Raw genomic sequence first — 25,513 nt, 5'->3', positions numbered from 1 at the left:
AAAATTATTTAGCAATTTGCCTGGCACTACTAATAAGCGCTCAAAACACTAGTTTGCTACTATTGCTAATTATCATTATCATTATTATATATGTGAGAGATACATATAAGGGCATAATTATAATTCTGTACTATGATAAGAACAGAAGAATTAACATTTCAAGTTTTTTAAAGAATGAATACAGTTTTTCCAGATGGAGAGGAGGGAAAGAGCATTCATGGATACCCCATGTGTTTTACCTAAACTTGACTTGTTTTCAAAAAGTCGCTGAGACCACAATTATTTTACCGAGAAACTGCTTTTGAATTGACCATGTCCGCACAAACTAATCATTCAACAGATAATTGAGCACCAAATCTATGAAATATGCAGAGAAAGTGTAGACAGGCTCTCAGCTGGTTTTCCTATTCCACATTCTCTCTTCCTTAGCATACTTTTCATGAGTTTGACACAGTAATCTCCCTAAAGTGCAGTTTTCATCATGCTGTAACTGCTGGAGGACATATAGTGGTTTTTGAATGCTTGCTGTATCAAGCCCAAACGACTCTATCTAGCTTCAAGGATCCTCGACAGTCTTGCAATTCACAGTATGGCATCAGCACCAACATCACCTGGGAACTTGTTAGAAATAAATAATCTCACACCTCAATCTGGACCTATTAAATTAGATTCTTCATTTTAACAAGATCCCCAGGTATGCACATTCGAGTTTAAGAAACATTTTTTACAATATCCTTTAATCTAAACCAAACAAAATCACTAACCCATACACAACCCAGTCTTATCAAGAAGAATTAAATCTTTTCATTAATTTCTCTGCATCCAAAGCAATCCCTTTGCTCATGCTCTTAACTCCACTGGAAATACCTTATTTACTTCACATCTACTATCTAACTCTCATCCATTCTTGAAGACCAGTGAAGTCTTACATCTTCCATGAAACTAAGACCATTTCAAAGTACGCTAATCTGTTGAATACTTTTTGCACTTAGGACAACACCAATTCTATTCTTCTTTTATCATTCATTCATTCATTCATTCTTCATTGAATATGCATTTTCTTAATGCTCTTTATTATTTACCTGACATTGTTGCATTGGCCACAATAAAACAAGAATGCAAGACTTCCCCTACTCTGTCAGTTCCCAATGAGAGCTATCATGGTTCAGTAGAGATGTCTTAAGTTCCACAGGCAAGAGGTACAAGTGGGTAGATGTGAGGGTGCAGGACCATATTGCATAAAGCCACATAATTTTTGCTTTTTTGTTAAAACTACTTAATGGAAATAATACTGTTAAAATATATTAAAACCTTTTGTAGTTTGAAACAGATGAACTACTTTAACTCTTAGGGACATGACAAAGAGAGGTTGTGTTTTCATTGTTCCATGTTAATTTTCCCTCCTATAGATAGTTGTGATGTTTTTTATAGGCCAGCAATATGTCTTTCTCCATTCATTCAACAAATAGCAGAATTTTAAAATAGCTCCTATTTGTCCTTTTTCTGACTCCTTAAATTTTAGACAGATAGGCACTAAATAAATACTTGTTGATTGAAGACACTCTTTGATCTCAAGTTGGGGACTAGGTTTACACACGTGGAACAACCATTGCAGAAATGCAGCCGCCCTTTCATCCTACTGTTATTCATGACATAAGGAAACGTTCATGAAGTTGTAGTGACACTTTGGTCTACTAGGAGTGTCTTTTGGATCAAAAAGTTCCTCCAGGGTGCCATGGAAATTTCTGTTTCTCTGTAGCTAATGTTTGCTATCACCAGAGACTGTGTTGGAGTACAGCCAACCAAATGGAATTGGCTAGTAAAAGCTTTTGTGGGTGAGCATTTGGAAACAAGCTTCATGACCATTTGCTAGCAAAACCTCAGCAGGAGGAATTTTAACCAACCTAAGTTAATGTAAAGGTTTGATTTGAAAGGGTCTGGAGGGGCAGGGGAAATAAAATGCTTAATGAAGTATGTAACATCCCATATTCTTTAATAGTAAAAATAAAAGTGTTAAAGCAAACTAAATATGGCCTGAGAGGGACCCTGTACTTCTATATTTGAGTCCTTGTGGATGAACTGTAACCTAGATTAATAGTCAGATAAAATTGAAAACCTAACTTAGGAGTATGAGCCTGTAACAATAACTGAGCCTTGGCCAATCACAGTGGCCAAATTTCAGCCACTCATAGACTGCTAAGTGTTCAAACTGTGCTCAAATAAGGTAAACACCAACCTGTAACCAATCCAGCTGTTTCTGTACCTCACTGTCAATTTCTGTACCTGATTTCCGTTTTTTGTCTATAACTCTTCTTCTATCACGTGGCTACGCTGCAGTCTCTGTGAATCTGCTGTGAATCTGGGGCTGCCTGATTCACGAATCATTCATTGCTCAATTAAACTACTTTAAAGTTAATTCAGCTGAAGTTTTTATTTTGTCAAAAGTTAGCTTTTCTTGTTGCAAAACTACTCATCAGCTCTTTAGGTAGAAACAGATGCTTAGGCAAATAGCCAGTCTTTGAAAGGGCGGAAACTCCAAGTAGCTGCACTGGAGTACATACAGTAAGGTTCGATACTATGCAGGACCGTCAGTGAGTCCCTTGGTTCCTTCAGTGTGATTCAGGAATGGGGTCACACAAGGAAACTTCAAAACCAAACTAAGTAAAAACACAATTTCCAAGGAACATAAACTATAACTTTATACGATCTAATGTTACATGAAAAATGCACATTACTTTGATTCAAAAATCAGCAATTACTTTATATTTATAACCTTCAAATTGGTTACAACATTCCTTTATCTTATTCAGCATTCTTGCTGAAGATGAGCTTTCCCACGTGAAGTGCAATTTTGTCTTCAACTTTTAATTCCTCTGGATACAGAAGAAAAGCTCTGGGCCCTTAATTGAGCAATTATTATTTCTTAAGTGAACATAGAGTTTGAGGATGGTGCCAAAATCTTCCTTTCATCCAGAGAACAAGTCTAACATAAGCAGCAGCATAAGTGTTGTCTGGCGGCACCCCAGTTTTAGGTACAAGAGCCAAGTCAAGACTGAAAGGGGAACTCATTCCTCACCTCTACTCACTCCCTGGCATCTCCTGAGGTTCTTGAATGAATGCCAACTAGGGCCGATTTGTATGTCTCCTTGGAGGTTTTAGATAACTTCACTAAGACTTATTTGTTTTTCTCATTTAGTCTGTTTCTCCAGAGTAGGATTTGCAAACTTACTGCTGAATATGCTGTTTGCAGTTCATTGCTAGGTTTCCATACTGACATAAAGCATTGGTATTTGAAAAATTCATTAAGAAGTGGCTCACCTTAATTCCTAGATCTAAATCTGTGGTGTGGTTCTATCACCTTTTCTACAATGTTGTCTTAGAATTTAAGAAAGGAAAATCAAGAGTTCATATGCTAACATTTCATGGAATATGCCTACACAAAGGATTGCTGCTTCATGGCTTGTGCCATTGTTTAAGCTATTCTAATTGTTTTCAAGTTTTAAATACAGATCTGGAATTCAATTCTCAGGAACTCCTATCATTTGTCTTAGTTTTCTAAGACGTTTACTGTCTCCATTACATAAAAAGACCTTCAAATATTTGAAGATAGGTTCCATGCTTCCTTTATATGTATATATACGTTTAATTAAACTTCTCTTATTCCTTCTGCTACTCCTAAGGTTACAGGGTTTCCAAACTGTAACATTAATGAGAAGTTAGCTTTTTCAATAAGCACATTTTGAATACAATCTGCTAATACTGACCTCAATTATAGTTAAAAATATATAAGACCTGCACTTTAAATATAATCTTTTCAAGGTTTGATTAGATTTTGATTGCTGTAATTAGTCATCTGTAATACATAAGACATAATCTAGAATTTGCTCTTTAAACATCAGGGTGATAAATCCAGCTACCGAAAGCATCTTTTTGGTTGCCTCTTAATGAAAATATTACTAGACCCTACTAAGTGGTGATTGAAAAAACACGCTGAAATATTACTGTCAGCTACTGGAGTAAAACTTCTCACCAGAGAACTATCACAACTTCAGGATAAAAATGATTGGTATCTAAATACAAATTTTAGCAGCCATTAAAACTGTTAGAAAGACCTTAGATCACTTTGCTTCTTAGAGTTTAAAAAATTTTTACTACACAGTATCAAATTAAAATGTAGTCACTGCTTGCAAAAGTCAAAACATTTATGAAAGTATAATTTACTAATACTTTAAATCAGAATTCAGGACAGTTTGAATATTCCTTATATGCCCACAAAAATTTTTTCTAGTCTTTTACCAAATACTAAAGTGATGATTTGTCCAACAATGTAGATGTTTAATATTCACCAGTATTATCAACAACAACGCATCATGCTTTTACTTCTCATTAAAATTGCTGTATTACTGAAGCTTGACCAAATTTCCTTCATGCTTGGACATCTTTTTAGGTATAATATTCTACAGTTTTCCTCTTCTATCAGATTTTGCTTTATCTTTATTTCCCTTCCTTTTCTGACCTGTATTCAAGAAATAGAAAATGGCTCTTTAATGTGCCACTCCCAAGTATGTTCAGATAAAAGGTAAATAATTCAATAGACTTGTTGATGAGAATTGACATTTGAACACTGGAGGTTGTTTCCTTTACTCATACACTCTCCTAGTGAGGATAGGGGACCCAAGGTAGTGACTGGCAGGAGTGAGTTTCAAACTGGTGAAAAACTTCTAAAAAAAAGAAATGGTAGAGAAAATAGCAAAAAAATTTCTTTTTTAAATCAATGAAGTAGGGAAGTCCAAACATATATTCTAATCAAGTCTTATACTTGTCCAATAGTTATAAGACTTTCTGAAAACATTTATATATGTGGGTGGAGGCAAGTTGCCCATTAAATTGTAAGAGGTGTTATCAGATTCATCAGGACTTGGTTGTAAATTTGACTACACAGTTTGGCTCATAGAGAAATGAGGAGGAAATATCTGATTAAAGTGTGCATTGCTGCTGAGGCAACTGAATGTTGCCATAGCAATTGAGATGAAATGTGCAAGAAGTGAGATAATTAAATCTAACCCCTTTAGTAGTTTTGACAGTCAATGCACTGCCAATAGAAAAAGTTATCTACAGTATTAAGATAAAACACATTCCTCATGGAACGTCTCCTTACTAGTATTTTGTTGTTTCTTTTCTAAATACATTGCTTTAGGTGTCTAATTTGAATGTTCTCTTTTAATAATCAAATACAGTTTTGACCTTGGTCTGCCTAGACTTTCTGCTGGTTTATTATATCATGGGAACAGACATCTATAAAAAATATCCATTTTTTCCCCCTCTAGTTCTTAAAAAAAGTATACTAAAGCCAAAGCTGTCACATTTGAGCTTAGAATTCAATAATATCTAGAACGTGCTGCCCTCTTCAGGAGCTGGTGCTTAAAAATACTCTTTTTTTTTTTAGCAGATTGATATGAGTTATAATATCAAAATTGTATTGATAATTCTTTAGAAATAAGTTCCATGTAAAATAAAGTATTTCTATGTTTAAAATTTTTTACATTAAGAGCTTGCATTAAAAATCAATACATACAACATTTTGAAAGAAATTGTTAATATTTATAATTAAATACAAACTAATGATTTCCTTAAACTATTGTCATAGAGAGAATTCCTGAATCATTACAGAATTTGACTTCCATATTTAGTATTCAAATTTTTTAAGACAAAAATTGTCTAAAAGAGAAAATATTTTCTATGTGAAAATCTAAGTAGGACATCCTTCAAATCCCACTTTTATTCTTCAACAACAAAAACAACAACAAAAACCAACTTTTTAATTTGAGAACATTAGTGTTTATAGTTTGAAATTTTAGCTAGTTTTCATTTATAGAAACAATATATTTCTTGGGAATAATGATTCCAAAGATATCTTAACACATCATAATGTTTATTCAAAATTACTTCACTAGAGAAAACTTCTAAAGGTCTGAAATATCACTATTGAGAAAATTCAAGCAAATCTCTTTCATATATATCTACTAAAATTTCCTCAGCTATTATATAGTTTTGACAGAGAGAAATGAACTCAGTGTATTTTTCTCCAAATTAGGTTTTTATACTTTAAAAAACTGATCAATATTAATAGCATTAATTATCAGGATGTGAGAAAAGCGTATTTTCCCTTAAAGAGTTTTAGGTATAGCTGTCTCATCTCTATTAATAAAAAATTCAAATGAGCTGAAGGGCTGAGTGAAAAATATATATATTGACAATGTTCTCCTAATTCTACAATATTTCTTTTGTGGAAAATAAAATAGTTTATTCCTGTATTTGAAAGTACTTATCAAAACAAGTGCTTAATCCTATGGTAGCTCTGTCCATAGTCATATATGTTCAAGAATTCTTAGAACACTGATTTGTGTTTTCTGTTATAGATTTACTTTATTTTTGTTTTGCTGCTGGTGCATTACATTTGGCAGTTAGGATCCCTGTGGATGGAAGTATAATAAATAATAATATTTTCTTTACTTTCCAGGGTATTTATGGCACAATGAAAAATTTCATCTTTCCCAGAATGGTAAGTAAAGAGTTCTTTCTGTATTTGATAGTACTGAACACAAACAAGAAAAGGTGAATCGTTATAATAAAACTGGAGTATCATTCACTAAATGTATTGAGTCATCTGATAATTACAATGTAGCTTATACTTTTGCAAATAAATGGATGCTGTATTCAAATTCTATAATTATTCCAAAATTCTCACCAAATATACAACAGGATTTTCACAGGAAATATAAGGTTTTGCTTTCTCTGTTGGATTGCAGTTGATCACAGTAGATCCAACATTTTGTTCTCTGGGGTAATTCATTTTAAAATATATACAGATATAGAAATAAATGTGGTTTACATTCCATGAGCAGAAAAAGAAAGCGTTATCTGTGATACAAATTGAGAGTTGGTAAGAGTCCTTTGGAATTTTTACTGTTACGTAAAAACTGATTGTAATTTATGTTTGACTGGGGCTTTGCAGAATCTGTGAATTTTAAAATATTTATTTTCTAAAAGTATATATCATAACTTCTAGGCAAGCTAGCCACTATATGATTTTGGTTAAACATAAAGTTTTTTTGTCTTTATATTTTTATGACTTAAACAGGAAATAGTTTTAGTCTTTATCATAACCTCTTTACAATTCAAATACTAAAAATTAATCTTATTAAATGGGAAAGGTCAGTGTAAAATGGTATTTCCTAGGTAGTTATTACTGTCTCCTATGATGCTCTTTATTTTTCCAGTGGTTTAAGAGTATTCCCTATAAAAAGAAGGAATTTCTCACTGTAGAAAAAAAATCACTTTGACATCAGAGTGTTACGTTAAGTGAAAAAGCAGGGTACAGAACTACATACATTGCATGTTGTGTGCATGTGCGCTTATATATGGAGAGGAGAGAGACTTGGTAGTATATCTTAGGCTTAGAAAAAAGACACAAAAGGCCGGGCGCGGTGGCTCATGCCTGTAATCCCAGCACTTTGGGAGGCCGAGGCGGGTGGATCACGAGGTCAGAAGATGGAGACCATCCTGGCTAACATGGTGAAATCCCGTCTCTACTAAAAATATAAAAAATTAGCCGGGCATGGTGCCGGGCACCTGTAATCCCAGCCGCTAGGGAGGCTGAGGCAGGAGAATCGCAGGAACCCCGGAGGCAGAGCTTGCAGTAAGCCGAGATCGCACCACTGCACTCCAGCCTGGGCGACAGAGCGAGACTTCGTCTCAAAAAAAAAAAAAAAAAAAAAGAAAAGGAAAAGGAAAAAAGACACAAAAGGTACACAAAGGAATGGGAATATAAGTAGTTTCATAGTCTTAATTCTTCATTTTTTGCATTTCCTATAATTAAATATATATATTATTTTTATAACTAGAACAAAAACATTATTTGAATAATAAGCTATTCAAAAGAGTGCATTACTAAATAAATACGTATATATAAAATTGGGAAATACCTCTTTGTGCCAACTGCATAACCAATTAAAAAAAAAATCTTCAGCTGGGCATGGTAGCTCACGCCTGTAATCCCAACACTTTGAGAGGCCAAGGCAGGTGAATCACCTGAGGTCAGGAGTTTGAAACCAGCCTGGCCAACATGGTGAAACCCCATCTCTACTAAAAATATAAAAATTAGCTGGGTGTGGTGGCGAGTCCCTATAATCCCAGCTACTTGGGAGGCTGAGGCAACAGAGTCGCTTGAACCCAGGAGGCGGAGGTTGCAGTGAGCCAAGACTCCACCACTGCACTCCAGCCTCGGGGACAGAGCAAGACTCAGTCTCAAAAACAAAAACAAAACAAAACAAAACAAAAAAAAAGGGCGGGTGCGGTGGCTCACGCCTGTAATCCCAGCACTTTGGTAGGCCGAGTTGGGCAGATCACAAGGTCATAAGTTCGAGACCAGCCTGGCCAATATGGTGAAACACCTTCTCTATTAAAAATACAAAAATTGGGGCCGGGCGCGGTGCCTCAAGCCTGTAATCCCAGCACTTTGGGAGGCCGAAACGGGTGGATCACGAAGTCAGGAGATCGAGACCATCCTGGCTAACACGGTGAAACCGTGAAACCCCGTCTCTACTAAAAAATACAAAAAGCTAGCCGGGCGAGGTGGCGGGTGCCTGTAGTCCCAGCTACTCGGGAGGGTGAGGCAGGAGAAGGGCGTGAACCCGGGAGGCGGAGCTTGCAGTGAGCTGAGATCCGGCCACTGCACTCCAGCCTGGGCCACAGAGCGAGACTCCGTCTCAAAAAAAAAAAAAATAAAATAAAATACAAAAATTAGTGGCACGCCTGTAGTCCCAGCTACTCGAGAGGCTGAGGCAGGAGAATCGCCTGAACCCAAGAAGTGGAGGTTGCAGTGAGCTGAGATTGCACCACTGCACTCCCGCCTGGGCAACAGAGCGAGACTCCGTCAAAAAAAAAAAAAAAAAAAGTAGATAACGAGGCAAATATAAAGAAATTTTATCAAACAATTGCTTTTAACCTAAAATAATGTTAATAAATCATTTAATAATAATAAATGGCACTATTAGAATATTTTTGATATTAAAAATTCTGCTCCAGCAATTTATTATAGGGCAGTACTTAGCATAAATGTATAAATTTTAGTTATATCTGTCTTGACACTTTAGTTCTCTAGAACTAAGCCAAAAATTTTAGAAGAAATTTAGGAAAAAAGTCTCTAGCATGCATCTAATATTGCTCACATAAATGTTTCCCAAGTTTTTCTTTCCATCCTATTAGTTCTCAGTTAACATAAAATTATAACAGAAATGTTTCTCTAATTATGTAGCCAAAAACTAGAAGGATTCTAGGAGGAATGCATTGAGGAGTTAAAGGATATTTTCAGCTACTCACCAACAGTAAGAATTGAGGGACCAAGATTAGCTGTATGATTTTCAGTAAGATACATCATATATGTGGGTTTAAAATTCCTGAGTGGTTAGAGGGTTATACTAGAAGATTTTTAAAATAAAATCTTAAATTTCTTTCTAGCCCAAGAATTTTACAATAAAATTACATATCCTTAAACTGAATATACATAGCATAAAATAACATTGAGAGACTTGGAGTCATTAGAATGAAAAAGACTGTAATGATTAAAGGGGTAAATTTCATTCATTTGTAAAATTCACATAAATGAAAGTCTCATCCATATTTCGCTGAAAGTCTTGTCCAATTGTATTGTGTAAATAAGAGATTATATATTGTGTATTTTGATAATATTCCTTCCATATTACTATGTTTAAAACGTACCAAAAATTTTAACCTGAATTTTCTCACTTTACTCTGAATGAGATAACATTGTAAATGACCTATAAGACCTATAAGATAAAATCTAGCATCAATCTTTCCTAAACAGGGAGCCAAATTCACACTGATTTGTATATGGAAATTTATATTTCTTTCTTTTTTTTTTAATTTTTTTATTTGTTTGAGACGGAATCTTGCTCTGTTGCTCAGGCTAGAGTGCAGTGGCATGATCTCAGCTCACTGCCAGTTCCGTCTCCCGGGTTCACGCCATTTTCCTGCCTCAGCCTCGCAAGTAGCTGGGACTACAGGCACTCGCCACCACGCCCAGCTAATTTTTTGTATTTTTAGTAGAGATGAGGTTTCACCGTGTTAGCCAGGATGGTCTCCATCTCCTGAACTCGTGATCCACCCACCTTGGCCTCCCAAAGTCCTGGGATTACAGGCATGAGTCACCACACCCAGCTGGAAATTTATATTTTTAATAGGTTTAGACTGCCAGATTACTAATTTGATATACTGGGATCAAATATTTAAATATATAATTTCTTTTTTTGCATCTACTCGGTAAACTCTTTAGTCCAACATATCATGACATTTTAGAAGAAAAATGAACGAAATTAACCTCTTGTCCATAACCAAAATCAGGGACAATGTAACAAATTATTTGATTTTTCTTTTTTTTTTTTGAGACGGAGTCTCGCTCTGTCGCCCAGGCTGGGGTGCAGTGGCCAGATCTCAGCTCACTGCAAGCTCCGCCTCCCAGGTTTACGCCATTCTCCTGCCTCAGCCTCCCGAGTAGCTGGGACTACAGGCACCCGCCACCTCGCCCGGCTAATTTTTTGTATTTTTAGTAGAGACGGGGTTTCACCGCGTTCGCCAGGATGGTCTCGCTCTCCTGACTTTGTGATCCGCCCGTCTCGGCCTCCCAAAGTGCTGGGATTACAGGCTTGAGCCACTGCGCCCGGCACAAATTACTGAGTAAATAAAATATTGCTCATTCAAACTATTTATTTCTGATTTGTAAGTGTGCTAATTTAACCAAACAAAGTTCTGAATACTATGTAAACTAAATTGAAATGCAAATACATATTTTATTGACAGGTATTATTAAAGCTGAACTTTAAAACAGAATAAATCTTCAGCCATCCAATTTTTTCTAAGATATTGATGAGAAAATAAAATAAATATTATAATGTAATTAATCTACCCTTCAACAAAATAGATCCTTTCATTTCCAATTCTGGTTGTACTTAATGAATAAAGGTTGAATGCATATTTATGTTAATAGTCATGATATATACACTTCAAAGAACAAAAGTAAAACATACTTTATTTCTGAAAATGTTAATGATGATTTATTATCTTATTTCATTAAGGACAAAAGCTCTACATTATAGTCAGCTATAGCCAATAGTCATTTTGTCATTAATCTTAAAATTTCACAAGTTTCCAATTTATCAAGTGTTAATTTTTAGGTCAGACAATAATAGTATAAAATAATTGTTAATTGGCCAACAGGTTGATTACTTTTAAGATGTGAAAAAAGCAAAGATAAAAACAGTCTTCTCCTTTTCCTTCAATTAAAATTGCATGCAATTATTCTTGTAGATTATAGATCTCTTTTGGGATTTCTGGTTTCATACAACTTTTTGGTTCATTTCACAGGAATAATATTCATTTTAATTAGCAAAAAAAACAATTGATGAGCTTTTTTACAAGAGGGAGTTCACTCTGAGTGCTGATCACTGCCACTAGATTATCCTGTGGTTTTTTTTTTTTAACGGTCTTGCTTTTAAAGCAGTTAGTTGAATACGTTATCTGTTAGTAGCCATTGCCTTTGAAGACAGAGTATCTTTCTTGTTGAGTGGTTAGCCCATTTTGTTTTATTCTCCCAACTTTCCTAAACAATATCGTTAAGTTGGCTTCTGAAATGATTTATTGCCATTTTATATCTTTGAATATACAAATCAAAATTTTTAAAAGTAAATAGATATTTTTGATGCATTACTGAATTGTATTACATAGTTTAGAAGGTTAAACTAATTCCTTTGAAATTCTAAAAAATATTTAGTAGCTAAAAAAAATAAAATTTCTAATACATATATAAGAAATACAGGGCTGGGCATGGTGGCTTATGCCTGTAATCCCAGCACTTTGGGAGGCTGAGAAGGGCAGATCACGTGTGGTCGGGAGTTCAAGACCAGCCTGACCAACATAAAGAAACCCTGTCTCTACTAAAAATACAAAATTAGACAGGCATGGCGGCACATGCCTATAATCCCAGCTACTCAGGAGGCTGAGGCAGGAGAATCACTTGAACCCAGGAGGCGGAGATTGCAGGGAGCCAATATTGTGCCATTGCACTCCAGCCTGGGCAACAAGAGCAAAACTCCGTCTCAAAAAAAAAAAAAAAAAAAAAGAAAAAGAAATACAGATCATGAATACCTGTGTACCACCAACCAGTTCAAGACAAACACATTAAAATGCCCTTTCAAGCTTTCAATGTACCCTTCTACAATTCTTTAACCCTTCTTTAATCCGAGCTAAACATTATCCTCAATTTTCTCTATCCCTTGCTTTTCTTTATAATTTTACCTCATGTATTTGCATCCTGAAATATATAATTCTTGTTTATGTTTTGCCACAATATGTAAATAGAAAGTTCTATTTATCTGACTCTTCTACTCAACATTAAGTTCTTGAGTTTCAACCCTTTGAAGCACATAGCTATAATTAGTTTACACTTGTATAGTGTTCTAGTGTATGATTTATTAGTCTTCCTTTAACACTAATGGATATTTGGGTTGTCTTCAGTTTTTATTTTTATTATTATTACACACAGTGCTTCTATGACCAGTATTTCAAATTTATAAGTGGATATGTGCAAAAATGTATACAGGGCAATGATTCTTAACCTGGGATGATTTTGCTCCCTAGAGAATACTTGACAATATCTGCATTATTACTTGTCATAACTAGAAAGTGCTACTAAATGTCTCCAGTTAATGATAAACGTCCTGTAAAGCACAGGATAGCCCCGCAAACAAATAATTATCTGGCCTGAAATGCTAATAGCATGAGGTTAAAAGATCAGTCTCTAGATGCCTGGTTAAAAATGAAATTGCGGCTGGACATGGTGGCTTATGCTTGTAATCTTAGCACTTTGGGAGGTCGAGGCAGGAGGAGGTCGAGGCAGGAGGAGGTCGAGGCAGGAGGATCACTTAAACCCAGGAGGATTTCAAGATCAGCCTGAGCAACATGGTGAAACCCCATCTCTATGAAAAATACAAAAATATGCCAGGCATGGTGGCAAATGCCTGTAGTCCCAGCTACCTGGGAGGCTGGGGTGGGAGGGACAATGGAGTTTGAGAGGTCAAGGCTGCAGTGAGCTGTGATCACACCACTTCACTTTAGCCTGGATCAAGTGAGATCCTGTCTCAAAAAATAAAAATTAAAAAAAAGGGAAAGAAAAGAAAAGAAATTTGCTGGGTCATGGAGTATGAAAAATTTCAAATTTATTAGATAATTCCCAGCTGTTGTACATAGTATAAATGTTACACTCCTACTAGGAATATAAAGATAAATATTATGATTTCTCTATATCCTAGTTAGCACTTAATATTGTAAGATATTTAAATATATTTATTTTTATTATTTTTAGAGATAAGATCTCACTTTGTTGCCCAGGCTGGAGTGCAGTGGTGCCATCTCAGGTCACCATAACCTCGAACTCCTGGGCTCAAGTGATCCTCCTACCTCAGCTTCCTGAGTAACTAGGACTGCAGACTCGTACCACCACAACCAGTTAATTCTTAAGTTTTTTGTGTAGACAGGGGTCTCACTATGTTGCCAGGGCTGGTCTTGAACTCCTGACCTCAAGCGGTACTCCCAGCTATAACCTGCTGAGGTTATAGGTGTGAGCTACTGGACCTAACCACAATTTTTATTAATTTGTCAATGTGAAATAAATACTCCTCATAGTTTTAATTTTCAATTATTTGATTACTAATGAGATTGAGCACCTTTTCTCATTTTGTTGACAATTAGCATTTCCTGTTCTATGAGGTACCTCTTTTTTTTTTTTTTTTTTTTGAGACAGGGTCTCACTGTATTGCCCGGGCTGGAGTGCAGTGGTACAATCACAGCTCACTGCAGCCTCAACCTCCAGGGCTCAAGCAATCCTCTGGTGTCAGCCTCCCAACTGGCTGGGATTACAGGCACGTACCACATGCCCAGCTAACTTTTAAAATGTTTATGTAGACAGGGTCTCACTATGTTGTTCAGGCTGGTCTCAAACTCCCGAGCTGAAGCAATCCTCCTGCCTTAGCCTCTCAAAGTGCTGGTATTACAGGTGTGAGCCATAGCACCCAGCCTTCTTTTTAACCAATTTTAAAAATTAGGCCAGGCGAGGTGGCTGACGCCTGTAATCCCAGCACTTTGGGAGGCCGAGGCAGGCAGATTATTTGAGGTCAGAAGTTTGAGACCAGCCTGGCCAACATGGTGAAACCCCATCTCTACTAAAAAAAAAATACAAAAATTAGCCAGGCGCAGGCCACCCAGGCTGGAGTGCAATGGCACAATCTCAGCTCACTGCAACCTCCACCTCCCAGGTTCAAGTGATTCTCCTGCCTCAGCCTCCGAAGTAGCTGGGATTACAGGCACCCAGCTAATTTTCATATTTTTAGTAGAGGCAGGGTTTCACATCATGTTGGCCAGGCTGGTCTTGAACCCCTGACCTCATGTGATCTGCCTGCCTCAGCCTCCCAAAGTGCTGGGATTACAGGCATGAGCCACTGCACCCAGCGTTTTTTGTTGTTGTTGTTGTTGTTGTTGTTTTTGAGATGGAGTCTCGCTCTATCACCCAGGCTGGAGTGCAGTGGCATGATCTCTGCTCACTGCAACCTCTGCCTCCCGGGTTCAATGGATTCTCCTGCCTCAGCCTCCCAAGTAGCTGGGAGTACAGGCGCCCGCCACCATACCCGGCTAATTTTTGTATTTTTAGTAGAGATGGGGCTTTAGCATATTGGCCATGATGGTGTCGAACTCCTGACCTTGTAAACCACCAGCCTTGGCTTCCCAAACTGCTGGGATTATAGGCATGAACCACCGCGCCTGGCCGCCTTTTTTCAATAATATTGTGCTTTTTCTTTTTTCTTCCTTTTTTTTTTTTTAGATGGAGTTTTGCTCTTGTTGCCCAGGCTGGAGTGCAATGGCGCGATCTTGGCTCACAGCAGCCTCCACCTCCTGGGTTCAAGCAATTCTCCTGCCTCAGCCTCCCGAGTAGCTGGGATTACAGGTATGCGCCACCACGCCCAGCTAAGTTTGTGTTTTTAGTAGAGATGGGGTTTCTCCATGTTGGTCAGGCTGGTCTTGAACTCCCGACCTCAGGCAATCCGTCCGCCTCGGTCTCCCAAAAGTGCTGGGATTATAGGCGTGAGTCACTGCCCCCGGCCAACAATGTTTTTCAAAAAGGTTTTATTCCCACATAAATTTGTTAGATTTACTCTTAATTACTTTTTTACAAAATATTTTTAAATTATATATGTGTAGTTATTTATTTTTAAAAATAATTTGCTTCCATACACAGAAATACAATAAATTCTTATATTTTTATTTTCATTTTTATTTGGGAAACCTAAGCTTTCTTATTAATTCTCAAAACTTACGTGTCTTTTCTCTTGAATTTCCTATATTAACAATTTCTTTCATGCTAGCCCTTATACTTTCATTTTTTTCTACATACTCTAGTAACTAGACTTCTAGTCCAGTATTGTATAGAAATTATGATTATGGAAAACCTTGTGTTTTCCTGATTTTTAAAAGAAAGTATTTTGAACAGTTCACCATTAAGTTGTTGGTTTTTTGTATATATCCTTTATCAAATTAAGGGATTTTTCTTTTATTTTTAGTTTGCTTTGAGTTTTTGTCTTTAATGAATATTGAATTTTACCAAATGTTTTCCCTACACTGATTTAGAGGATAATATGATTTTTCTCAGAAAGAATTGCTGAGCACCATCTTTCACCTTAAAGACATTTACTGAATGTTCAGGGTGAATCTGAATTTCAGTTTTCATGTCCCTGCTAGCATAGGAGGAAAGCCTCAAAACCCAGGGCTTAGTGCTGGGATGCAAAATAGATATATCCTTATCATTAACCTTATCTACAAATAAATGCATCGCATAGAGGAGCGCAAGGAAAATTGCAAGTCTGACTTCAATGTATAACTAAAGAAGAAAAAAATTCTCTTTTGAAAATTTATGATCATAAACCAGCCTTACTGTGTATTCAGCAAGAATTCACACATTCTCAATGGTCTAAAGAGTCCAAGATAAGAATCTAGTTACACTGGTCCTCAGTTGTGCCTTTTGAATCAAAAGAAAACCCCTCAGGAGAGTCCAACCTTATCCTATCCCTGTAAGAATTCTCACAGATAAAATTCCAGGAGTATAAGCCCACAGTTAGAAATCACAAACACATTGGGGAAAAAAAGGGATGGTAAGTGAACAAGAATTAGCTGAAAAGATTAAATGCAGAATCAGACTGATAAAAGACTTCAAACTTTGGAATTCCTTCATTCTTTTTTGCCCTCTTGCTTTTTTATTCTCAATCCCTTTTGCATGTAAAACTACATTTTAAAACATTTTATCCTTGGCTGGGCGCAGTGGCTTATGCCTGTAATCCCAGCACTTTGGTAGGCCGAGACAGGCAGATCACTTGAGGTCAGGAGTTTGAGACCAGCCTGGCCAATATGGCAAAACCCCGTCTCTACTGAAAATACAAACATTAGCTGGGCATGGTGGCAGGCACCTGTAATCCGAGCTACTCAAGAGGCTGAGGCAGGAGAATCGCTTGAACCCAGGAGGTGGAAGTTGCAGTGAGCCAAGATTGTGCCACTGCACTGCAGCCTGGGTGACAGAGCCAGACTCTATCTCAAAAAAAAAAAAAAAAAATTATCCTTTAGTGTTTAATTTCATTGTTAATAGCATATAAGCACCTCTTTGTGATAAAGTTAGAAATTAATAATACAGAAAAGTTTAACCTGTAAACTAAATGTAGTTGCTGACATGGATTCTTATTATGACATTTATGTACCAAGCTATACAAGCTTCGGTTAAAAAAAAAAAAAGTACAGGCTGGGCACCGTGGCTCACTCCCAGCACTGTGGGAGGCCAAGGTGGGTGGATCCTCTGAGGTCAGGAGTTCGAGACCAGCCTGACCAACATAGTGAAACCTTGTCTCTCCTAATAATACAAACATTAGCCAGGTGTGGTGGCAGTCACCTGTAATCCCAGCTACTCAAGAGTCTGAAGCAGGAGAATCACTTAAACCTGAGAGGAAGAGGTTGCAGTGAGCTGAGATTGCACTACTGCATACCAGCCTGGGAGACAGAGCGAGACTCCATCTCAAAAAAAAAGAGTAGAAATAAGAATAAGTCCTTTTTTGTTTAGCTTAAACAAACAAGTAAATATTTTATTAAGTTAAAGATAGTAAGCCATATGTTTATAGCTATTACATAACTATAAACTTTAATATTTTTGTTTTCAAACTTTAATATTTTTATAGATAGAAACCATTTAGCACAATACTAAAAATGATACATATTATAAATTATTAGAATATGTTTTATTTCTGTAGCACATTTTTGCCCAAATCTCCCGGACTTTCAACTTTCTATTTGTGTTTTGACATTTTTTTTTTAGAAAGGAGTTGTGTTCGCACTTGATCCCAAGCCCCTGATGGCACTTATAGTGGGCAGTGGGCCAAAGCTGAGCTAATTGTAGTCTGTCTTATAATTTTTTAAACTGGAATTGTGGAACTGACTTTTAGGCAAAGGGAGAATATATCAATTGATGGATCCCAAGCAAGGCTGATTCCGAGCCTTAATTCCAGTTATTAAACTTCCTAGGGATCCATGAACCAGTAAATTGCCTGTGCTGAAATTTATTTGAGTTTCTGTAACTTTCCAGCAAAATGGTCCTGATAACTACACTTATATAAATAAAATTAAATTCTGAGATGGTTTCCTGCATGCTGATAGTCATAGAAGACAATGAATTAATAATACCTTGAATACCTTTTCCACCAAAAGAGAAGGGAATTGGGAAGAGTTTCTGGATGAGTTATTTTGAAGCCTTGCCTTGACTAGAGTGTACCGTCTTCCTCTGTTTTATTCCAGAGGCAAGTCAAAGGAAGAAGGATTGCCCACAATTATTTCTTATGGCAAAGTTAGGACCACCAGTATTTTGACAATTAAGCTTCTGTATCTAGAGGGATTCCATCAAGAAGCTCTTCCTGGATATCATATTATTTTCCAATTACTTTCTACTTGAGCGTTCACATGACCTCAAAAGCAATGGAAGGGACTGACATTTAGGTGTAGAATATAATAATTATTGAGCATTTTACTCTATGTTAGGTACCCAGTTGGTCGATCTAAATTTATTTCCTAGTTAAGTGGTATGGGCTGAATTGTGTCCTCTCAAATTCATGTGTTGATGTCCTAACACCTAGTACCTCAGAGTGTAACTGTGTTTGGAGACAAGGTCTTTAAAGAGTACACTAAGATTGAATGAGGTCATTGGGGTGACCCCTAATCCCATATGACAGGTGTCCTTATAAAAAGGGAAGATTAGGACATAGATACCCACAGATGAAGAACATGTGAACACATGGGAGATGATGGCCATCTACAAGTTGAGGAGAGAGGCCTCAGAAGAAACAATCCTGCTGACACTTTCCTGGAGTGTTGGACTTCTAGCTTCCAAAACTGGAGGAAAATTAGTTTGTTGTTTAAGTCGCCCATCTGTGGTATTTGTTATGGCAGCCCTAGCAAATGACTACATTAAGTTATATATATTCTCCTTACTCAGTACTAGTCAATCATCAAGGGCTGGCCAATCTAACCCTAAAATACATTTCAAATGTCTGCTCTCCTCTCTCTTCCTTCTATTACTATCTTAATTTAGGCTTTATTTGTCTTACTTGAAATATGCCAACAACCTTCAGGTTCTCTTCATTTTAATAAAAACATTCATACTCATGATGGCAAACACATTAGATTGTGAGGCTGCTGAGAGCAAGGCGTGCTTTGCACTGCCTACTTAATCCAGATGGAGTCATGGCTCCCAAACTTGACTGTGCATCAGAATTGTGGCTGGCATTTTTAAAGTTACAGATTTTCAGACTCCTGACCATGTGTATTGAATCAGAATCTGTAGGCATGTGGGTTAAAATATTGGTATTTTAAATATGTTCACAAGTTGATCTTATGAGCAGTATACATCGTTGCTTATTTTTGTCCATCTTTTTATTAATAATCATGTGACAGTGTCTTCCACCATTGTTACCTCAGTATTTAGTACTATGTCATTCATTATCACAGTAGTTTTTGGAATAATAAATTTAATTATACTTTTTTGAAGTAAAATAGTGATTCTTTTACATTGATTATATATTTCAATAATTTTCTTGTTGAAGTTATGTTTATTGTAGGTTATGATATATCCCATCTCGTCAGAAGCTATAAAATGTCATAAGTATGCTTTAATAGGTATAATAGTAACAAAAGATGATGCCTACCCAATTTGTTCACTATAAAACTGATAAGTAGGTTCCAGCACTAGGATGTCCCCTTCAATATGTCCCTAATTAAGTGAATAAAATTTGGAAAAAGCTGGCAGATACATTTATTTTTCTTGTAGTTGTTTTGTGACCTAACGCTATTTGCATTGACACAAATTGTGTGGTAAGACCACAAGTAAAAGACAACATACAGTTCACCTTGGAAAAGGAGGAGGTAATGTCTGAAATTTTATCTGGTCTCTCATATTATAAGCTCAATTCATGCTTATCATTTCATAAAAATTGACAACTTTATACCCTGCAAAAAAAAACCATACTGCTTTTCTTACTTTAAACATAAAAAGTCTCCAACGCTGAAGCAGTGGGTCTTTGTGTCTACTCATAGATAGGAAAGCATGATCCTAGAAAAGGGTAACAAATAATGGCAGTCGGTCCTCCCAAATAAACTCTGCTGTAGTCTGTGCTGTACTTGAAATCAAAGGCAGTCTTTCTGTCTATACTTAGACAGCAAAAGGAAAAGTTGCTGAATATACCTGCCAAAGTCACTATTTCAACATATATTTGTTTTGAATCTATTATAGCAAACATATAATCTGGGGAGATCAAAAGAGACATGATTCTTGCATTTGTGGAGCATTCAGCTTGGGTAATAGAAGTCCTGGTTAAAAAAAAAAAAAGTAGGATGTTTACAGGAGCCTGAAATGGAGGCAAACAGGTAGAGTGTGTGAAAAGAAGTCATGTCCAAATGACACTTCCTAGAGGGACCAGTTACTCTGTGCTCAGATGTCAACAGCCAGGAGTACTCTGGGACTTGAGCAAACAAATGAACATGACATTTCAGTTCGGTCTTTACGGTCCATGCATACCTTGAAAAAAGGTTGGTACAGAAACTAAATATTATCCTTGGGCTACTTCTCCTTTCCTAAATGTATACATTCATGTATTCATTAAACAAGTATTATATTAAAAGTTTTTCTAAAATAAGGCCTTTTTGGCTGACTGAAAGGCCTCAGTATGAAGTGATATATGAACTAACTAGCTAGTCCTTGGGTTACTTTTTTCTGGTACATATTTTAAACATTCTGGATCTTTCAGATTACAATCTTGACCACAAGTAATGATTTACTATTAGTGCTTCCAAATTTGGGTTAGCATCATCAGAATGGGAAGTTAGCTATTTCTTCTATCATGATATTGCCTCTGAAAAATTCTGACTATAAGTATTGTGTTTTTAAACTGAACTGTGCCTCACAGTACCTTAAAGCATATTTCTTTTTTTTTTTTTTGAGATGGAGTCTCACTCTGTTGCCTAGTCTGGAGTGCGGTAGCATAATCTCTGCTCACTGCAACCTCTGCCTCCCGAGTTCAAGCAATTCTCCTGTCTTAGCCTCCCAAGTAGCTGGGACTACAGGCGCACGCTACCACACCCAGATAATTTTTGCATTTTTAGTAGAGACAGGGTTTCACCATGTTGGCCAGGATGGTCTCGATCTCTTGACTTTCTGATCTGCCTGCCTCGGCCTCCCAAAGTGCTGGGATTACAGGCATGAGCCACCACGCCTGGCCAGTAGGATTTTTGTAAAATTAAAATAGGCTTAGTAAAGAGGATTTGGGAAATTGAAAAAATAGATAAAGAAAACATTGCCATATTCCCAGTACCCAAGTACAACCACTCTTAACATTGTAATAAATATATTTCTAGTCTTTTTACTATGAGTTGTTTTGATTCTTTGTTATTTTATATAATTTTGTCATCACATATGTAAACATATACATACATATACATACACAATACAACTTAGCTCCCTGCTGTTGGGAGAAATCTTCTGTAGAGGATAAGTTAACAGCCACTGGAGAAAGATTGACCTGGGTTCCAATTCAAGCATTATCACTTGCTGGTGTTTATTGCCTTAGACATATTACTTATGTCTCTCAGACTCATTTTTCTGATCTATAACATTAAAATAACCTAGAACCTACTTCTTAGGCTTATTGCTAACAGTAATTAATGTAATTAACACTGTGGTTGGCACAGTGTCTAGAAAATAGTAAGTTCTTAATGATGATTAAATTATTATGCATACTATTCTGATATAATCATCAAATATAAAAATTTTCAGGCTAAAAATTCCCAATTCTTTCAGCCTTCTCTCACATGAAATAGTTTTCAGTCCCCTTACCATTCAGGCTGCTAACTCCTAAGAGTTCTAAATTCTTCCCATCTATATCTTCTGCAAAATACTACTTCCAGAACTGAGCATGGTTATGTAAACAATTTGAAATGGAGTTAGATTATATTCTCCATTATTCTATACACATCCTAAATTTATTAATGCAGCCTAAACCTCTTCTTCCTTTGTTTGTTGTTTGCTTTCGTAATTGTATTATACCACTGATTCACTGCCAAGTTAAGTTCCTCATTTTCCCCCCAGGAGTACTGTTGCTAAGTCACATAACCGTTAAACTAAATTTAGTCAGCTGGTGTTTTGGTCCCAAGGCAAGACCCTACAATTATTCCAACCAAATGATGTAGTTTTAGAGTTTGTTCATCTTTTTGTTGTTAAAACATTTGGCTGGGCATAGTAGGTCACATCTGTAATCCCAGCACTTTGGGAGGCAGAGGCAGGTGAATTGCCTGAGTCCAGGAGTTCAAGACCAGCCTGGGCAACATGGTGAAAACCCATCTCTACAAAAAATTAGCCGGGTGTCATGGCACATGACTGTAGTCCCAGCTACCCAGGAGGCTGAGGTGAGAGGATCACCTGAGCCCAGGAGGCATAGGCTGCAGTGAGCTGTGATCATGCCACTGCACTCCAGCCTGGGTGACAAGTGAGACCCTGTTTCAAAAAAATTTTAAAAAGGACATTTGGATCTTGATTTTATCATACAATGTATTTTCTCACCTTCTCTAGCTCATGTAACCTATGACCTATTTTTAATAGGCATGCCTTATCATAGCTTTATCTCAGTCACTGATAAATATGTTCACATTAGCCAAGGCCAAAGACAAAGGTCTGTGGTATACCCCTTGAAAAGCCTTCCTCCAGGCTGACACAGATTTATTAACATTGCCATTGGGTATAATCATCAACCAGTTACGAACACACATAATACTATCCCTCGGTCAGGTGCGGTGGCTCACGCCTGTAATCTCAGCACTTTGGGAGGCCAAGGCGGGCATAGTATGAGGTCAGGAGATGGAGACCATCCTGGCTAACATGGTGAAACCCTGATGGAGACCATCCTGGCTAACACGGTGAAACCCTGTCTCTACTAAAAATACAAAAAAAATTAGCCAGGCGTGGTGGCGGGCACCTGTAGTCCCAGCTACTCAGGAGGCCGAGGCGGGAGAATGGTGTGAACCCGGGAGGCGGAGCTTGCAGTGAGCCGAGATCTCGCCACTTGCAATGAGCCTGGGTGATAGAGCGAGACTCTGCCTCAAAAAACAAACAAACAAACAAACAAAAACAGCTATCCCTAAACCTGTATTTCTCCATCTTGTTCACAAGGACATAAATAAAGACCTTATTAAATGCTTTGCTAGAATCTACAGATCTGTGTATCTATTGTTCTGATATACCAGCTTAACTCTGACAGAAAAGAATATCTAAGAGTAGGCTGAATAGCTTACTCTTTTTGAATTTAGACTTTTTCCTAATAACCACTTTAAAAAATGTTCATGACATCATCTTTTATAATAAATATTATATAAGCTATTCCCCACCCCTCACTGCCACCAAGCAACATCCATTTCATGGATAGAAAGTTTGCAGACTGACATTTTTTGAACATAAGGCATTCCTCTCCAATGCCTCCCTCCTCCCCATTTTTCAAAGGTAATCGGTTGAATATTTCATAATCTCATTTAGAAGTTCTCCTTGTAATAATTCATAGAGGTCAAGAGACATTTTGGCAGCTATACCAGTCAAGTTCTCCCAGTAGAGCATACAGGTGAAGTATTCAGACTTTGAACCTAAGTTCTTGCTGCAAATTTTAGCTCTACACATTTGCAGTTGTATGATCTTGGGCAACTTATTCAACCAAATAGTAACATATGCTTTATAGGGTTGCTATGATGATTAAGTGAACAAGTGCATATAAATACTTAGTATATACTTTATATCCTTATTTATCCTCCATAAATGCTATCTACATTATAATCCCTTTATTTTGTCTTTCAATTTTTAGTTAATGTCCAATGGTCTTGACTTCATTCATCACATATTTATTGAGTATACTTGGTACATACAAGGCCCTAGAGATAAAGTAGTGAACAAATCAAAGTACCTGCATTCATGGAGCTTACAGTCCACTACAGGAAAACAAAAACAAAAACAAAAACAACACTAAAGTATGTAAAATAATGGCAATCAGTGATGGGAAGAATGAAAAGTGTAAGGGGTTGGAGAAATCTAAGAGAACTCTTTTACAAACGGTGGTCAGGGTCTTCTCTGAAGAGGTGACATATGAGCAGAGATATGAATGAACCAACAGGAAGAAACATAAAAGAATAAAGATGCTTTGCTTTCTCTTTTTCATGAATGAATTTTATGTTTTTGACTTAAAAAAAAATAAGTCCATTCCTTTATTGATCGCCTTCCTCATTTCATACTAAGGAAAAGCATTTTTCATTATCTTTAGTATATTTCACAAGCCATAGCTCATTCTGTGCTTTAGTCTTGCTAAATTTTTATAGGTCTGTGCTACCTTCATATATTTATGCTTGATTATGTGTCCCCTTTTACCATCTTTTGCACATGCTGTTTTAAATTCAGAGCCTGTCAGTAAGTCCCTATGCAGCACACTGGTTTCTTTAGTTTCCTCCCCATTTTCCTGCTCATTAGAATCATTTGTGTTTGCATAGGCAGAACACTGCTTAAATCAAACTCTAAGAGCGTATGGTTGCTTTTCCCCAAGGTTCCAATCATTTCCATTCTACGTACTGGTTTCTGTCAGAATGGGTCCTGAGCAGGAGTTCCCCTTAATGCTTACTCTGCCTTCTGGGAAATGAAATTATCAGCAAGGCCAGTCAAGAAATTGTCACCATTTTGCTTTCTGAGGTATGAAAGTTTCTGCAGATACTTGGAGACCTAAATCCCTAACACTAAGATATGTTGCAGCTCTGCCATCATATCTGAGGTCTGCACTAGAAAAGCATCCTATCTTTCGTTCTGACCAGGAAGTCTGTAGTGCAGTCACATAGTGCTATCATTTCTGTGTTTCTCATTTTATGTTCACCTAGATTTTTCTCCAGTGTTCCTCCAGCTACAGGTTCTTGGATTTACATGTAGGTTCATAACTTCTAATCAGCAAGGACTATATACCTGGCCTTCCAATCAGCTTGAATTATAATTAAAATAATTGGATTAAAAATTAATTGTTGATATGACCAAATTCTATGCCCAGAAAACCAGAACTTTCCCTTCAGTTTAATATTAACAAGCATTATGAAATAGTAGAAAGCTTTGGGATGGAAGGTGAATTCTAGCTGAGAGACTTCCTACAAGCTACAGATTCATCATGTATCAGAACTGAAGGACCCTGAATGGTGAAAAATCTGGACCCTCTACTCATCTACTGATGAGCAAATTGTGGCCTGAAAAGGTTAACTGACTTGCTTAAAGTGTCACAGCTAGTTGGGGATAGTATCGTGACTGCAAGACAAGGTTCTTTTCCTTGGGTCAGTAAGTTTCATCCCAATATGTTATCTTCCATTAATAGCCCCCAAATTTCCTACTATGAAATGTAATAATAATATCTGCCCTTTCTACCTTACAGGGTTGTTGTGAAATAATAGGTATATAATAATAATGGTTGTGTAAGGTGGTATTATGATAATGATTTTAATGATTTAATCTGTAGGTTTCCTGGACTTTTCCTTCTCATTTAAGTGATATGCATTTGAAATATTAATCTTTGTTGAAATGTGCTTACTTTGTCGTAGGTTTAGGACGAATTGCAGGCTATGTCTCCCCACAGAAGAAACAGCTTTTGACATCCCTAAGACCAGGGTGGTAATCCTTGTTCTGTTATTCAAGGGATGCATGACAATACATCCTCTTAACCTTTCTGATTTTAGTTTTCTCATTTGTTAAAGGGTTAAACATTCCTATCTCTTATAGTTGTGAAAATTGATATAGAAAAGCTAAATA

General features: G+C 36.8%; 1 protein-coding gene across 25 annotated transcripts in view; it reads left to right on the top strand.

Annotated features, from left to right (window-relative positions):
• Positions 1 to 25,513, top strand: part of LOC105482716 (adhesion G protein-coupled receptor L2) — a 684,023-nt gene that overhangs the window by 443,873 nt on the left and 214,637 nt on the right. For all 25 annotated transcript variants that reach the window (XM_071090520.1, XM_011742960.3, XM_071090526.1 and 22 more), the window contains one exon: positions 6,521 to 6,562. The gene's annotated coding sequence lies outside the window, so the exon portion shown is untranslated. The remainder of the gene's footprint in view (positions 1 to 6,520; positions 6,563 to 25,513) is intronic.

This window comes from Macaca nemestrina, chromosome 1 (genome assembly GCF_043159975.1).
Source record: "Macaca nemestrina isolate mMacNem1 chromosome 1, mMacNem.hap1, whole genome shotgun sequence".
NCBI classification, from domain to species: domain Eukaryota; kingdom Metazoa; phylum Chordata; class Mammalia; order Primates; family Cercopithecidae; genus Macaca; species Macaca nemestrina.
This window is presented reverse-complemented; position numbering and strand designations above follow the sequence as displayed.